We start from the raw sequence: 17,312 nt of genomic DNA, 5'->3' as shown, positions 1-17,312 counted from the left end.
TTTGGTAACTGTATGCAGGGTCGGCGTTAAGGGCCGGCAGACCAGGGGCCCCCAGCTAGTGGCACATCATGCAGCTGCTATGGGGCCCGTGAGGCAGGGGGGCCCACCTGCCGCCAGCACTGACTCCCCCCGCCACCGCATTGAACTATAGCGGTGTCTGCCGATACAGTTCAATGCAATAATGGAGGAGAGCGCGTCACATGACACTCCCTCTCCCATCATTCCCCACTCTGCCTCTGACACTGCAGGTGTGCAATGATGTCATCACGCACTCAATGTGTGCCAGGCAGAGTAGCTGCTGAGACAGGGTCGGAAGCAGCGCGGGCACGAGGAGAGGTGAGGAGTGTGTTTTTTTTTGTTATTTTTTACTATAAAAGGGAGTACTGGACTGTGGGGCCATTCTCAGGGGGGGGGAATGTAGGCTCTGCTATATACTATGAGGGCTGTGTCCTATATACTATGAGGGCTGTGTGCTATATACTATGTGGCTGTGCTATATTCTATGAGAGCTGTACTATATACTATGTGGCTGTGCTATATACTATGCGGGCTGTGCTATATACTATGCGGGCTGTGCTATATACTATGAGGACTGTGCTATACACTATGAGGGCTGTGCTATATACTATGCGGACTGTGCTATATACTATGGCTGTGTTATACTATGCTGGCTGTGCTATATACTATGAGGGCTGTGTTATATACTATGTGGGCTGTGCTATATACTATGAGGGCTATGCTATATACTATGTGGGCTGTGCTATATACTATGGCTGTGCTATATACTATGAGGGCTGTGCTATATACTATGAGGGCTGTGCTATATACTATGTGGGCTGTTCTATATACTATGAGGGCTGTGCTATATAATATGTGGGCTGTGCTATATACTATGGCTGTGCTATATACTATGAGGGCTGTGCTATATACTATGAGGGCTGTGCTCTATACTATGTGGGCTGTGCTATATACTATGGCTGTGTTATATACTATGTGGGCTGTGCTATATACTATGGCTGTGTTATATACTATGTGAGCTGTGCTATATACTATGTGGGCTGTCTTGTATACTATTGGAGGGTATATTTTATTCTATGGGGGAGCCTGTGTTATATACTATGGGGGGTATATTATATTCTATGGGGGAGGCTATGCTATGCTATATACAGTACTATGTGGCTGTGTTATATACTATGGGGGTACATTATACATTATATTCTATGGGGGAGGCTATGTTATATACTATAGGGGGCTGCATTAAATTCTATGGGGAGCTACATTATATACTATGGGCAGGTGGGCTGTATTTTATTCTATGGGGGCTGCATTATATTCTATGGGGGGCTGTATTAGATTTTATGAGGGAGGATTGCATCATACTCTTTGATGAGGCTACATTATATTCTGTGGGGAGGTGGGCTGTTTTATACTCTATTCGGGGCTACATTATATTCTATGGGGGGCTGTATTATACTTATATTCTATGAGGGTGATTGCATCATACTCTATGAGGGGGCTACATTATACTATATGAGGGGAGCTGCATTGTATTATATGGGGGAGGTTACATTATACTCTGTGGGGTGGTTGCATTATACTCTGTGGGGTGGCTGCATTATGATCTATGGGGTAGCTGCATTATACTATATGTGGGCTGCATTATACTGTATTGAGGACTATGGGGAATACATTATACTATATGAAGAACTATGGGGTGCATTATACTATGGGAAGTGAATTGTACTACATGGATGACTATGGCGGTGCATTATACTATATGGAGCACTATGAGGAGTGTATTATACTATGTGGAGGATTATGGAGAGTGCATTATACTATGATGAGGACTGAGCAGTGTATTTTAATATATGGAGGACTATGGGAAGTGTATAATACTATATGGAGGACTGAGGAGTGTATTATACTATATGGAGGACTAAGAGGCACATTATATTATATGGAGGACTATGGGGTGTGCATTTTACAATATGGAGTACTGTGGTACACATTATAATATATGGAGGACTATGGGGTGTATTATACTAAACAAGAAAAATGCTGCCTATTCATCGAGTGATTGGATTGTTTATGCCGGAACAAAAATCATTGTTCTCAGCAGCACATCACCTGTGTAAACTGTAGATGTGCTGCTGATAACATGATACTGTACGGGGACAGATTGATCTAATAGTGACTGTTCTGTCCCCATCATTCTTTCTCAGTTGGTGTAAAGATGCCGGGATACTTCAATATTGTTGATCATACTCATTTAGCGGCCTGAATTCAGCGCATGTAAATACAACAGAAATGCTTCTGTGTGATGTGCAATATATTAGCATTTGGGGCCCCATCTTTAACTTTGCCTAGGGTTCCACTTTGCCTAAAACTGGCCCTGACTGTATGACCACTATTTACAAGTATTGCTTAGAAAATTATCTAATTGCCATGTTTTCTATAAGATTTATATATTTTGTCTGTAGTCTTTTTGAACACATTTGTCATTATAGGATCTAGAATTCTGCCAGGGTCAGTACATCTGACCAACGTGCTGATGGAGGGCCAGGACCAAATTTTGCACCATTGCCCATTTGTCTTTACTTCCACCTCTTATACTGCTCCCTCTGTATGATAAGAGAACTACTATAGTACTGCCCTCCTCAATGGCCAGTAATTTGGACTGTTTGTGGTGGGATCCTCTGGGGCTGTGCAGTATTTGGGGTTGTTGGCGGCACTGTGTCAGTGTTGTGATCAGCATATGTTTATCTCTTGTTAATTCCCAGACAGTATAATTAGGCTGCTCGCTTGTGATCACATCATGCAGCAGCTGGAAGTCACGACGGTGTCAGTTCTGCTCAGTGGATTTACTGACTCAGCAAATGCAATGCGTAAATGATTCCCGTGATGAGTAATGGAAGTGTTGGGTTTTTTTTTTTTTTTTTTTTTTTAATGTTGCCGCATAACTCGTAAAAATGGCCAGGAATCTGTAGGAAATGTCACATCAGAAGTGACATCTGTATGGGGCTATATGACCAATTTTCTGTCACTCTGCTGCCATCTTCTGGTTATACTATTGTATTACATGGCAATCTTGTAAACTTTTTGGGTCATTGGAAAGTTTCATTTTAGATTTGAAACTTTCAGCAGAGATTCGTTTTGGTAGTTTTTTTTTCTTAAATTTTCAAAATCATACCTGCATTGTGAAAATACCTAAATTGTATTGTTACAATTTGTCGATGTCTTCTATATAAAATTTTACTTTGACTTGAGATGAGTATTCTGGGAGGTCTCAAAGTACTGACCCCCAAAAAAACATTAATAAAAATAGATAATATATTGGAAAACAATGTTGATCCTTGGGGGGGAAGTTTCTTCTGTCTTCCCCCGTTCATTGCAGGATTTCTAAGTCACCCGGGCAGACATAACGCATGTGCTGCCGATTCAACTGCACAGGGTCCAAGGATGGAGGAAGGCTTAGTCAAAAAGACGGTTTCTCGGACGCTGCTTTGATCATTTTACTTTCCTCTTTTGTAGATTCCCTTTTTCAGGATATCGAGGGAAAGGACCCTCTGTGTCTCTCTATACTCAGTGGATGCTTTAATATGATTCATTTGCTTTCTTTCTGTTCCTTGAGAGTCAAAATCACAAACTAGCATGGTATTCTTCTTCTTTGCAGGCATATTGTGCTGGTACATAGAAATACATCTCTACATACCAGTGCATTTTTATGCAACTGTAAGCTAAAGGTAAAATAAGTCAAGAGATTTAAATAGCAAAAAAAATAATGTTAAACAATCACATTTTTAATACACTTTTTTAAATCACGGTTTTTATGTACTTTTAAAAGTTAATATCACAAACTAGTAAGTAACAAGAACATACAGTATGTGGTATCCCCAATGGCAGACACAGACAGTAGAAGGTTCCTGTGCAAGAACAGTATATAGGGCCTTTAATGCCCTAGTGCACTGCTTTATGCCTGTGACAAAAGCTCCTTACTGCTTTGGAACTTGAAATGGGTACCCGTACCTATTGGGGTATGTGCACACGTTGCGGATTTGTGTGCAGATCCGAAGCGGATTTGGCCCTGCGGATCTGCAGCAGTTTTCCAAGTGGTGTACAGTACCATGTTATCCTATGGAAGATAAAAACCACTGTGCACATGATGCAGAATATTCCGCGCGGAAATGCAGCGGTTTATTTTCCGCAGCATGTCAATTCTTTGTGCGGATTCCGCAGCGTTTTTACACCCATTCCATTATAGGAATTCACAGGTGTAAAAACGCAGCCGAAATCCGTACAAAATCCACTAGAAATCTGCAGTAAATCCGCAGGTAAAATGCAGGAATTTTGACCTGCGGATTCCGCGTGGAAAAATCCGCACACAAATCCGCAATGTGTGCACATACCCTTAAGGTCCTGTGCATCTAGATAGGCTGAACCAACAGTCTGTAATTGTACCACTACTGAAAAAATGTTGGGACGCCGTGTGAAATGTAAAAAAAATAAGAATGCAATTATTTGGAAATCTCTAATAACCATATGTTATTCACAACAGAACATAGAATACAGTCCAGAACAGGAATGTTAGACATTTTTACATTTCATTTAACCCTGAAAAAAAAAATTAATTTAGAAATTGATGGCATCTCAAAAAAGTTGTGCTCGGGCCACATCTACCACTGTGTGGCTTCTCCTCTTCTTTTTACAACAATCTGTAAATCTATGGGAAGTGAGGATACAATTGTGGCGTTTTCAGAGAGGAGTCTTGTCCCATTCTTGTTAATATTCAGGATTCTAGCTTCTCAACAGTCCAGGATGTTTGTCAAACTTTTTGTATCATATGGTGCCAATATTTTTTATTGGTGAAAGATCTGTACTGCAGGTGGCCAGTTCATCATCCAAACTCTTCTTCTGCAAAGCCGTGTTATTGTGATGGATGCAGTATGTGGTTTAGCATTGTCTTATTGAAATATGCAAGGCCTCCCCTGCAATAGACATTGTCTGGATGGGATCATGTCGTGTTCTAAAACCTCTATGTAATGTTCAGCATTGATAGTGCCCTCCAAAAAGTGTAAGCTACCCATGCCATAGGCACTAATGCAGCCCTATACCATCAGAGATGCAGGAACTGTGGCTGATAACAAGCTGGATGGACCTTCTCCTCTTGAGTCTGCAGGACACGGCATGCGTAGTTTCCATAAAAAATTTCACATTCTGATTCATCTGACCACAGAACAGCTTTCCACATTGCCTCAGTCCATTGTAAATGAGCTTCGGCCCAGAGAGAAAGACTACGTTTATGGATTGTGCAGATATTTGGCTTCTTCTTTTCATGATAGAGCATTAACTTGCATTTGTAGATTGTGCAGTGATTTCTGGAAGTATTCCTGAGCCCATACAGCGATTTGCACGACCAAATCATGCCTGTTTTTAATGCAGTGTTGCGTGATGGCCTGTAGATCATGAGTATCCAATAGTGACCACAGGCCTTTTCTCTTGTGCACATGGATTTCTCCAGAATCTCTGAATAAGAGTGTGGAAAGAGAAGAAACCCCCTCACGAAGACCTTACAGTGCTGATATGTGCAATTCTTTAATGTGTGATTAATGCCCTTTCTATGCACTCGTGTTGGTAAAAGTAAAAGTAACAGTGGAGATGCAGGGCATAGAAGAGTTGCTGTTAGCCAGACCTGTAGATGGGAGAGGAGGTTTTGGGAGAAAGAAGGGAGTTCCATCATGGTTAGAGGAGTCAGTAGTTAATAGTGAAGTGAGGAGAGTGAAGCCAGTCACGCAGAGTGTGATGGACTAGACCGTATACTGTGTGTGTGTCAAGGAGATTTTCTGAGGTAGCAAACCCTGTAACTGTGTAACGGTGGTGGATTCTCATGGATTTCTTCCAGACCCCCAAGAGTTAAATGTGTTTTATGTACTTGTATGTGGTACAGGTAGAATACCCCATGGAGCTGCTGTTAGCTGGAACAGGGTTAACTGTAGTGGCCAACCCCGATGGTAGGTAGGAACTGAGTGTTAGAGACAGAGGCAGGAAGAGATAGTTCAGTTAATGCGAAGGCAGGAGTGCATATGCAGCAGGAATAGTGAGCGGCTAAGGACAACGTGAGCTCAATATTCGGGACAGTAGATTGCCGTAAATACCTCCTGTGTGATTCTGTCTAATGGCCAAGGGTAACCTCGAGATGGACATCAGGGCCAGGGGCACACTCAGCTTGCTAAGCTAGATGAAAGGATGGACTCAGACTCCATGGGACAGAAGGTAACACAATCCAGAAATTCTTCTAGAGGTGAGGAAGAACCCAAGGGCTAGGAAAGCCAGAGAGGGGATATGCCACCTATCCTGAGAACCAGGGTTAAAGTTGTATCCAATACCTGTGGGAAAGATGACAACCCATTGGGCCTTATTCTTTAAACCTTCTTGCAAATATTGTACAGACTGCTATTCTCTAAGTAAAAGTTTGTTCTTTATTAACCACGTGTCTCCTAGACTGTTTGCTGCCCTGGTTCTAGATGAGGGATTACTGGACTCAGAAAAGGCCTGCTGGCCAGAAGTAAGTGGAAAGCACCACATGCACAGCAGGACTGAAACACCCCTTGTCAGTAGAATGCCAGAGCGAGTGGGGACCAGATCTTGCCCACGACTACCTCACTTGGGCATTTTACAACTGTACTGGATAAAATGGCATTCTCAATATGACAAAGTGCAAAGTCAGTAAAAAATTATAAGGCGGGTAATACAATAATCCTCTTCAGGTGTCCGCTTGTTCTTCTCCTGGTGGGACTTCCTCCACCTGTTTCCTGGAGCCAGACTCCCAGATTCCTGAGCTGTGAGTGACCCAGCTTCCGGTAGTGCCACAGCCCCCAACATTTAGAAATGGGCCACAGCCTCCTGCGTCACCTGCATCACTGGCTGCTCCCGCATAGGAGGTTCGGAACCCCAACGATAGTACGCTCTCTTGGGGCTGGTAGTAGCCCTGTCTCGAGTCGCTTTAAGGAGCCTCTTCCAGACCTGTTCATTCTTCAAGAAGGGTTCATCCTGCTCCCTTCCTTCTCGGATCACACCCACTGCATAGCAACGATGTTGCTCCTCCATTTTGAGGAACATGACCCTGGTTCTAGCCATCGGCTCTTGCAGCCTTTGAGGCAAGCGTTCCATCTCTACTGCCTGATGGTTTAACGAGATGTGATGACAGGTTCCAAACTCTTCAATGGACCCTCTTCTCTGCTGATGGTCATTAGTAACATCCTCCCCCCAGGATGCCAACTCTCGGTACCTTGCAGCTAGCGGGCCTGATAACATTTCTCCAGATCTGGTCCTGGCTCGCCATTTTGTCTCTTTCCAACCAGTCTAGGCTCCGCAGTCCGCTTACCAGTTTCTGGCTCTCCTGTCCCAGAACCCCAGCGATAAAGGATGCGGCCTGTGTTCGAGCCTGTTCGAGTGCTTCTGGGAAATCATCCGGATCCGGACAACAGGCTCCTGTCACCTCTGCTGTTGCACCAGCTTCCGCTGGCTCCAATATTCCTCTGGTCACTCCCTTGTGAGTCTTGCGTAGTTCTGCTGTCTTTGTCACCCATTAAGCATGTTACACTGTATGGATGACTAATTGAATACAGCAAAAACACTTTTTTGGAGTGTTACGTACCACAAAAATGTACCCCAAACCACAGAATAGTGTATGAGTGAGAAATTTAACCCAGAAATTTTTTTTTACTGTTTTTTGGAGTGTTATAGACCACAGAAATGTACTCCAGACCATTGAATACTGTAAGGGTGATAAATTTAATCCAGAAATTTTTAAACACTTTTTTGGAGTGTTATATTACACCAAAATGTACCACAAAGCATGTAATACTTGGCGGATCACCCAATATATTATTTTTTTCACACACACACACACACACACACACAAAAAAAAAAATAGAAATGCTGCAGCTATATATTTTGCAAGGGACTGCACAGTCTTAATTCCTGTCTGCAGACTGTATTATGCCCCTGCTCCTGCAACTCTCTCTCATGTATATGATACAAATAGCAAAGCAAGTGATTAGCTCTTAGAAGGGCTGTTAGTATAATGGTTTCATTTCAGCACCAGTATCAATACTACTACAGGACTCTGATTTATTATACTGTGCAATGGTGTCAGTGTGCCGAGCCTGGCTTTGCCTGTCCTTTTATAATCTCTGATGATGTCACTCGGCCAGCCAATCACAGTAATGCCACAACCAAGATGGCTACGGCATTACAGTGACGCGCAGGCTATCCGCACATGTTTATTGGCTGTGTAACAGGCGCCAAAGATGCGGGCAGGGGTTCGAGCTTTAAAACGAGCATTGCCCAATGCTCGCTGAGCACCCAGATACTAGTGTGATATCCGAGTAACACTGATCATGTTTGCTCATCCCTAGTAATAACTTAAAGGGCGTTTGTAGATTTTACAAGTGGGATCCCTCCTAGGGTTGACTGTCTACGAGACATAATGGAGAAGAACCCTGTGCAAATGGCTCATGTTCTGGTAGACTTGTCTTACATGGGTAGCTATTAATTGGGTAAATACATTAAATACATGGCTTTCTGCCTCCTCCTTTGGCAGATCCGCATACATGGCAAAATTACAAATGTTGGCAAGACATTCCCACATTCCTGGCCAAAATAAAATTGGTGTAGTTCGTGACAAACCCACCCAAAGGTTTTTTGGATGGATCGTTCCTGTACATATTGGGGTGATCCCAGGGGAGACACCTAAATAGCCCATGTGTGGAAATTCAGCAATTAGTAAGTATGCTTACCGTGGCTGTTTGCTTGAGAGGGGAGCTATATCGGGGGTAATCAATGGATTGGGGTCTGCATTCTGAAAAGAGTCGTCTCTTCTCTTATTAGTGGTAATTAGATAAAAGTAATAAACCTCATTTTGTTTCTTTTATCTTCTGCAATAGTAATAAAGAGTAACTTAAAAAAGAAAAATTCTGCAGCGATTAAATAAAAAAGCAAAAAAAAAAATATTTGGAAAGATATTACGTATATTATGGATCTTTCTAGTCTTACTTGAGAGGGTTTTATTTTGCCCTTTTCCAGAATAACTTTAGCAGAAAGCCCTATTACTGCGGATAATTGTAGCAGCGACTTCAAAGGCCGGCAGCAGCTGAAATGTACGAGGCAGACAATAGAGCAACAGGCGACATTGTACGGCGGCATTGTGTTCTGTAACCAGCCAGACAAAGGCATAAGCGTTGCCACAAAGAGCTGCTATTTTACTCCCGACAGACACAAAACCTAAAAATGACTTCAGCCCCTTGAGCCGATTTTACACAGAGTTATAATTAGTGGAAACAAAGGCGCTTAACTACAATGTAGCAACAAAGCCTGGCACGAGGAAGAGTAATGCCAACAATGCCCACGCCCGGTAGGGTAGGGGTTACTGTCACGAAGGTTGCATTCTGACAGATGTCACACAGTTTTCATTTTTTAGGCTTTTTATGACCCCCAGAACATGCTTCATGCAAGTATCTAATAACTCATCGGTCATGGTCCTATAATATAGTAAAAATCAGTATCCGGAGCTCCCAGTAGTCACATGGCCAAAAATGAGGACAGAGGGGTCTTATTTGACAAAGGGCGAGTGTGGCTCCATCCCCTAGAAGCACAAGACTTCATGGCACAACAGAAGTTTTCACAGTTTCAACTCATTATGGGATTTGGAATGGAGGATAATGACACTGGCACTTGGAGCACAGGACAATGACACTGACACTTGGGGTACAGGACAATGACACTGACACTTGGGGTACAGGACAATGACACTGGCACTTGGGGTACAGGACAATGACACTGACACTTGGGGTACAGGACAATGACACTGGCACTTGGAGTACAGGACAATGACACTGACACTTGGGGTACAGGACAATGACACTGACACTTGGGGTACAGGACAATGACACCGACACTTGGAGTACAGGACAATGACACTGACACTTGGGGTACAGGACAATGACACTGACACTTGGAATACAGGACAATGACACTGACACTTGGGGTACAGGACAATGACACTGACACATGGGGTACAGGACAATGACACTGACACTTGGGGTGCAGGACAATGAGACAGACACTTGGGGTACAGGACAATGACACTGGCACTTGGTGTACAGGACAATGAGACAGACACTTGGGGTACAGGACAATGACACTGACACATGGGGTACAGGACAATGACACTGACACTTGGGGTACAGGACAATGACACTGGCACTTGGTGTACAGGACAATGAGACAGACACTTGGGGTACAGGACAATGACACTGATACTTGGGGTACAGGACAATGACACTGACACTTGGGGTACAGGACAATGACACTGACACTTGGGGTACAGGACAATGACACCGACACTTGGAGTACAGGACAATGACACTGACACTTGGGGTACAGGACAATGACACTGACACTTGGAATACAGGACAATGACACTGACACTTGGGGTACAGGACAATGACACTGACACTTGGGGTACAGGACAATGACACCGCCACTTGGGGTACAGGACAATGACACTGACACATGGGGTACAGGACAATGACACTGACACTTGGGGTACAGGACAATGACACTGACACTTGGGGTACAGGACAATGACACCGACACTTGGGGTACAGGACAATGAGACAGACACTTGGGGTACAGGACAATGACACTGACACATGGGGTACAGGACAATGACACTGACACTTGGGGTACAGGACAATGACACCGACACTTGGGGTACAGGACAATGACACTGGCACTTGGTGTACAGGACAATGAGACAGACACTTGGGGTACAGGACAATGACACTGATACTTGGGGTACAGGACAATGACACTGACACTTGGGGTACAGGACAATGACACTGATACTTGGGGTACAGGACAATGACACTGATACTTGGGGTACAGGGCAAAGACACTGACACTTGGGGTACAGGACAATGACACTGACATTTATGACACACTGATGTTTGGGTTGCTGGACTCATTCCACTTTCTGTCTGTCTGTAGTTTGTCACTGAGAGTTAATAACCAATATCTATGTATCCCTCCTATTTGTTGTATTGTGGCGGGTGTATAATAGACGTCGCCCTTTCCCTTTGTTACTCGATTACTTCCGTGTGATAATGGGGAAATCAATAATGTTATAAAATGCATCATTATGGGGGACACTGGGATCGTGTCATGGAAATTAATTCTTCCTAATGAAATGACTTTTCCCACAAGCTGTAAAGTGTCGGCTCTTTAATATTTCATGGGCAGGAAACAGATCTTAGCTCGTTCTTGTGATGCGTCACTTTATGGCACTGTAATTGTTCCGCTCATTATTATTGACTTGTCATCTATATTGCTTTTACTTTCCATTAAACTGCAGCAAGTACAGATTCAGTTCAGTGTGGCCTGCCACGTGTATGTATACACACTGCAAAGTACGACTTATTGTACCCTGTATATATGGGCACTGCACAGTACCACTTCTCATATTCTGTATATATGGGCACTGCACAGTACCACTTCTCATATTCTGTATATATGGACACTGCACAGTAGCACTTCTCTTATTCTGTATATATGGACACTGCACAGTACCACTTCTCCTGTATATATGGACACCGCACAGTACACTTCTCTTATTCTGTATATATGGACACTGCACAGTACCACTTCTCTTATTCTGTATATATGGACACTGCACAGTACCACTTCTCCTGTATATATGGACACTGCACAGTACCACTTCTCTTATTCTGTATATATGGACACTGCACAGTACCACTTCTCTTATTCTGTATATATGGACACTGTACAGTACCACTTCTCTTATTCTGTATATTTGGACACTGTACAGTACCACTTCTCTTATTCTGTATATTTGGACACTGCACAGTACCACTTCCCTTATTCTGTATATATGGACACTGCACAGTACCACTTCTCTTATTCTGTATATATGGACACTGCGCAGTACCACTTCTCTTCTTCTGTATATTTGGACACTGCACAGTACCACTTCTCTTATTCTGTATATATGGACACTGTACAGTACCACTTCTCTTATTCTGTATATTTGGACACTGCACAGTACCACTTCCCTTATTCTGTATATATGGACACTGCACAGTACCACTTCCCTTATTCTGTATATATGGACACTGCACAGTACCACTTCTCTTATTCTGTATATATGGACACTGCACAGTACCACTTCTCTTATTCTGTATATATGGACACTGCACAGTACACTTCTCTTATTCTGTATATATGGACACTGTACAGTACCACTTCTCTTATTCTGTATATATGGACACTGCACAGTACCACCTCTCTTATTCTGTATATATGGACACTGCACAGTACCACTTCTCTTATTCTGTATATATGGACACTGCACAGTACCACTTCTCGTACCCTCGTATCACTTCTTGTACTTCTTCTGTATAGTTGGACACTGCACAGTACCACTTCTCTTATTCTGTATATATGGACACTGCACAGTACCACTTCTCTTCTTCTGTATATATGGACACTGCACAGTACCACTTCTCTTATTCTGTATATATGTGGACACTGCACAGTACCACTTATCTAATTCTGTATATATGGACACTGCACAGTACCACTTCCCTTATTCTGTATATATGGACACTGCACATTACCACTTCTCTTATCCTGTATATATGGACACTGCACAGTACCACTTCTATTCTGTATATGGACACTGCACAGTACCACTTCTCTTATTCTGTATATATGGACACTGCACAGTACCACTTCTCTTCTTCTGTATATGTGGACACTGCACAGTACCACTTCTCGTACCCTCGTATCACTTCTTGTACTTCTTCTGTATATATGGACACTGCACAGTACAACTTCTCTTATTCTGTATATATGGACACTGCACAGTACACTTCTCTTATTCTGTATATATGGACACTGTACAGTACCACTTCTCTTATTCTGTATATATGGACACTGCACAGTACCACTTCTCTTCTTCTGTATATATGGACACTGCACAGTACCACTTCTCTTATTCTGTATATATGGACACTGCACAGTACCACTTCTCTTATTCTGTATATATGGACACTGCACAGTACCACTTCTCGTACCCTCGTATCACTTCTTGTACTTCTTCTGTATAGTTGGACACTGCACAGTACCACTTCTCTTATTCTGTATATATGGACACTGCACAGTACCACTTCTCTTCTTCTGCATATATGGACACTGCACAGTACCACTTCTCTTATTCTGTATATATATAGACACTGCACAGTACCACTTCTCTTATTCTGTATATATGGACACTGCACAGTACCACTTCTCTTATTCTGTATATATGGACACTGCACAGTACCACTTCTCTTATTCTGTATATATGGACACTGCACAGTACCACTTCTCGTACCCTCGTATCACTTCTTGTACTTCTTCTGTATAGTTGGACACTGCACAGTACCACTTCTCTTACTCTGTATATATGTACACTGCACAGTACCACTTCTCTTCTTCTGTATATATGGACACTGCACAGTATCACTTCTCTTATTCTGTATATATGTAGACACTGCACAGCACCACTTATCTTATTCTGTATATATGGACACTGCACAGTACCACTTATCTTATTCTGTATATATATAGACACTGCACAGTGCCACTTCTCTTATTCTGTATATATGGACACTGCACAGTACCACTTTTCTTCTGTATATATGGACACTGCACAGTACCACTTCTTTATTCTGTATACTGTATATGGACACTGCACAGTACCACTTCTTTTATTCTGTATATATGGACCCTGCACAGTACCACTTCTCCTATTCTATATATATGTATATATATATATAGACACTGCACAGTACCACTTCTATTCTGTATATGTGGACACTGCACAGTACCACTTCTCCTTTTATGTATATATGGTCCCTGCACAGTACCACTTCTCCTATTCTGTATATATGGATACTGCACAGTACCACTTCTTTATTCTGTATATATGGACACTGCACAGTACCACTTCTCTTATTCTGTATATATGGACCCTGCACAGTACCACGTCTCCTATTCTGTATATATAGACACTGCATAGTACCACTTCTATTCTGTATATGTGGACACTGCACAGTACCACTTCTATTCTGTATATATGGTCCCTGCACAGTACCACTTACCTATTCATGGAGGGGGTGACTTCTTAGTATACATTTGCACAATAGAGGCCTGTATAGGGCAATGTTCACATGCAGGTAAGCGTGAGGACCCTTGATGTAGGGTTGCAAGCTTGCATATATTGGCCAAAATATATCTCACATATTTGCATGTAGTTTATGCACTTCATTTTTCAGGGTGCAGCCAAGCCCAGCACTTTGGGTCATGTATACAGGGGTGTTCACATGAGATGCATTTACAGAGTGCTGGCCAGCCCACCTAATCGAATAGTATGGGCGTCACTAATAGGCTGTGAACCAGACACTATGCATTACCTGCATGTGAACAGCGCCCTATACAGGCCTCTATTGTGCAAACATATACTAAGCAGTCATCCCTATACCTCCCAACTTTTGAAGAAAGAGAGGCAAAGGCTGTGGCGCGCGCAGCGATCCGCGGCAAATTTTAGGCCACAGCCCGACCACACCCATTTCACAACTAGTCATACCCATGTCCACGCCCCAACTGCACCCATTTAGCACTGCTGATCACACTGACTGGTACTGAGGGCACAGTGCCTGGCATTATGGCACAGTGGCTGGTACTGTTGGCACATTGACTGGTACTGAGGAAAAGAAAGAACAGAGAGGGAAAGAAAGAGGGGAAAGAAAGAGGGGAAAGAAAGAACAGAGAGAGAAAGAAAGAAACAAAGAAAGAGGGGAAAGAAAGAGAAAGAGGGGAAGGAAAGAAAGAAAGAACAGAGAAAAAGAAAGAAGAAAGAAAGAAACAGAGCGAGAAAGAAGGAACAGAGAGAGAAAGAGGGGACAGGAAAAAAAACAGAGAGAGAGAGAAAGAAAGAACAGAGAGAAAGAAAGAACAGAGAGAAAGAAAGAACAGAGAGAAAGAAAGGAAGAACAGATAGAAAGAACAGAGAGAGAAAGAAAAAGATTAAAGAGAGAAAGAAAGAAAGGGGAAAGAAAGAAGGAACAGAGCGAAAGAAAGCACAAAAAGAAAGAGGGGAAAGAAACAGAGAGAAAGAAAGAGCAGAGAGAGAAAGAAATAAAGAAAGATGGGAAAGAAACAGAGAGAAAGAAAGAACATAGAGAAAGAAAGAGGGGACAGAAAAAAATACAGAGAAAAAAAAGAAAGGGGAAAGAAAGAATAGAGAGGGAGAGAGAAAGAAAGAGGGGGAAGAAAGAACAGAGAGAGAGAAAAAAGAAAGAGGGGAAAGAAAGAACAAAGAGGGAGAGAAAGAAAGAGAAACAAAGAAAGAACAGAGAGAGAAAGAAGGAAAGAAAGAAAGATGGGAAAGAAAGGACAGAGAGAGAGAAAGAAAGATGGGAAAGAAAGAACAGAGAGAGAAAGAAGGAAAGAAAGAAAGATGGGAAAGAAAGAACAGAGAGAGAGAAAGAACAGAGAGAAAGAAAGAGGGGATAGAAAGAGAACAGAGAGAAAGAAAGAACAGAAAGAGAGAGAGAAAGGAAGAACAGAGAGAGAAAGAACAAAGCAAGAAAGAAAGATTAGAGAGAGAAAGAAAGAGGGAAAGAAAAGAAAGTAAGAACAGAGCGAAAGAAAGAACAGAGAGAGAGAAAGGAAGAGGGGAAAGAAAGAAAGAAAGAAAGATGAGAGAGAAACAGAAAGAAATAAAGATTCTATAAAGATACTATAGCAGCCCGGCTCACATTGTAGTGCCAACCTGAGCCTCCTGATGCAGGACATATCATGATCCGCTCACATGGCCAACATCCGCGAGTCCATGGCGATCCCGCTGTCCGTGCTGTTGGAGGAGGACACGGTGATGGATCTGAAGCATTCCCTGAAGTGCCTCCTTGCTTCCGTCACAATCTCCTCCCGAAATTACCTATTTTCCGGTCCACTTCTGGTGGAACGTCACGTGCGAATTTTAAAGTGGTCCTCGGGGCTCCGCCGTGTACTCCTGTGTTCACAGGAAAAGTAACCTCCCGGCCGAGGCAGTGGGGCAGACGCAAAATCGGGACTGTCCTGCATGGCTCCGCACACCTCATACACACACGGTTCCGCTTTGTATGCCTCGTACACACATGGCTCCACTCCATAAACCTCGCGCACACACATGGCTCCATTTCGTAAACCTCGTACACATGCGGCTCTGCTCCGTACACCTTGTACACACACGGCCACGCTCTGTACACCTTGTACATACATGGCTCTACTCCGTAAACCTTGTACACATGCGTCTTTGCTCCATACACCTCGTACACACGCGGTTCTGCTACGTACACCTCGTACACACTCGGCTCCGCTTCATACACACGCAGCTGCACTCCGTACACCCCGCTCCACTGTGTACACACGCGGCTCCACTCCGTACACCCCATATACACACGGCTCTGCTCAGCTCTGTAAACACATGGCTGAGCGCTGTACACTTTGTACACACAGGGCTCTGTTCCGTACACCTCATACACACACGACTCTGCTCTGTCCACCTCGTACACACACGGCTCCGCTCCGTACACCTCATACACACACGGCTCTGCTCTGTACACCTCATACACACACAGAACCGCTCCGTACACCTTGTACACGCGCGGCTCTGCTACATCCACCCTGTAAATCCCTCCTGACCCCACACGTAAACTTCCCTCATCCAGCACCATGATGACCAGCACAGCAAAGTCCTGCGTACACGGAGGCTCCTGATCATGTGACCCCTGACTCCTCCCCTCCTGTGACCTCATCACAGGTCCTGTGCCACAGAAGAGAACAGCCTAGTGACATCATTGCAGGCCGTAAGGGGCTGCGGTGGGTCTCTGGGAGGGCGAGGATGGGGTGCATGGAGGGCGTGCGGCTTATCTCCCTGCAGTGAGGAAAAAATAGAGTCTTGGGTGTGACAGCGGGTGGGCGGGCCAAAAATGGGACTGTCCCAAGGAATCCGGAACGGTTGAGGGCTATGGTCACCCCTCCATTAGTTGGTAGGTGGTGAGTGACTGTCTTATTAATATTTTGCATCTCTGTTGCTGCATGCTGTAGTGCATTTATTCAGAGACCTGGGCAGGTAAGCAGTGCTGCCCTTTTCTCTGTGGTATTTTTGAATTTTTGGAGGTTTTTCAGTCCTCTTTTGTGGCTTTGCT

At 43.5% G+C, this 17,312-nt stretch overlaps 1 protein-coding gene across 3 annotated transcripts in view; it reads left to right on the top strand.

Moving 5' to 3' along the window:
* Positions 1 to 17,312, top strand: part of LOC141094764 (uncharacterized) — a 169,140-nt gene that overhangs the window by 892 nt on the left and 150,936 nt on the right. The window lies entirely within an intron of this gene.

The sequence above is a fragment of the Dendrobates tinctorius genome, unplaced genomic scaffold (genome assembly GCF_039654945.1).
Source record: "Dendrobates tinctorius isolate UK_male_01 unplaced genomic scaffold, ASM3965494v1 ptg000065l, whole genome shotgun sequence".
NCBI classification, from domain to species: Eukaryota; Metazoa; Chordata; class Amphibia; order Anura; family Dendrobatidae; genus Dendrobates; species Dendrobates tinctorius.
This window is presented reverse-complemented; position numbering and strand designations above follow the sequence as displayed.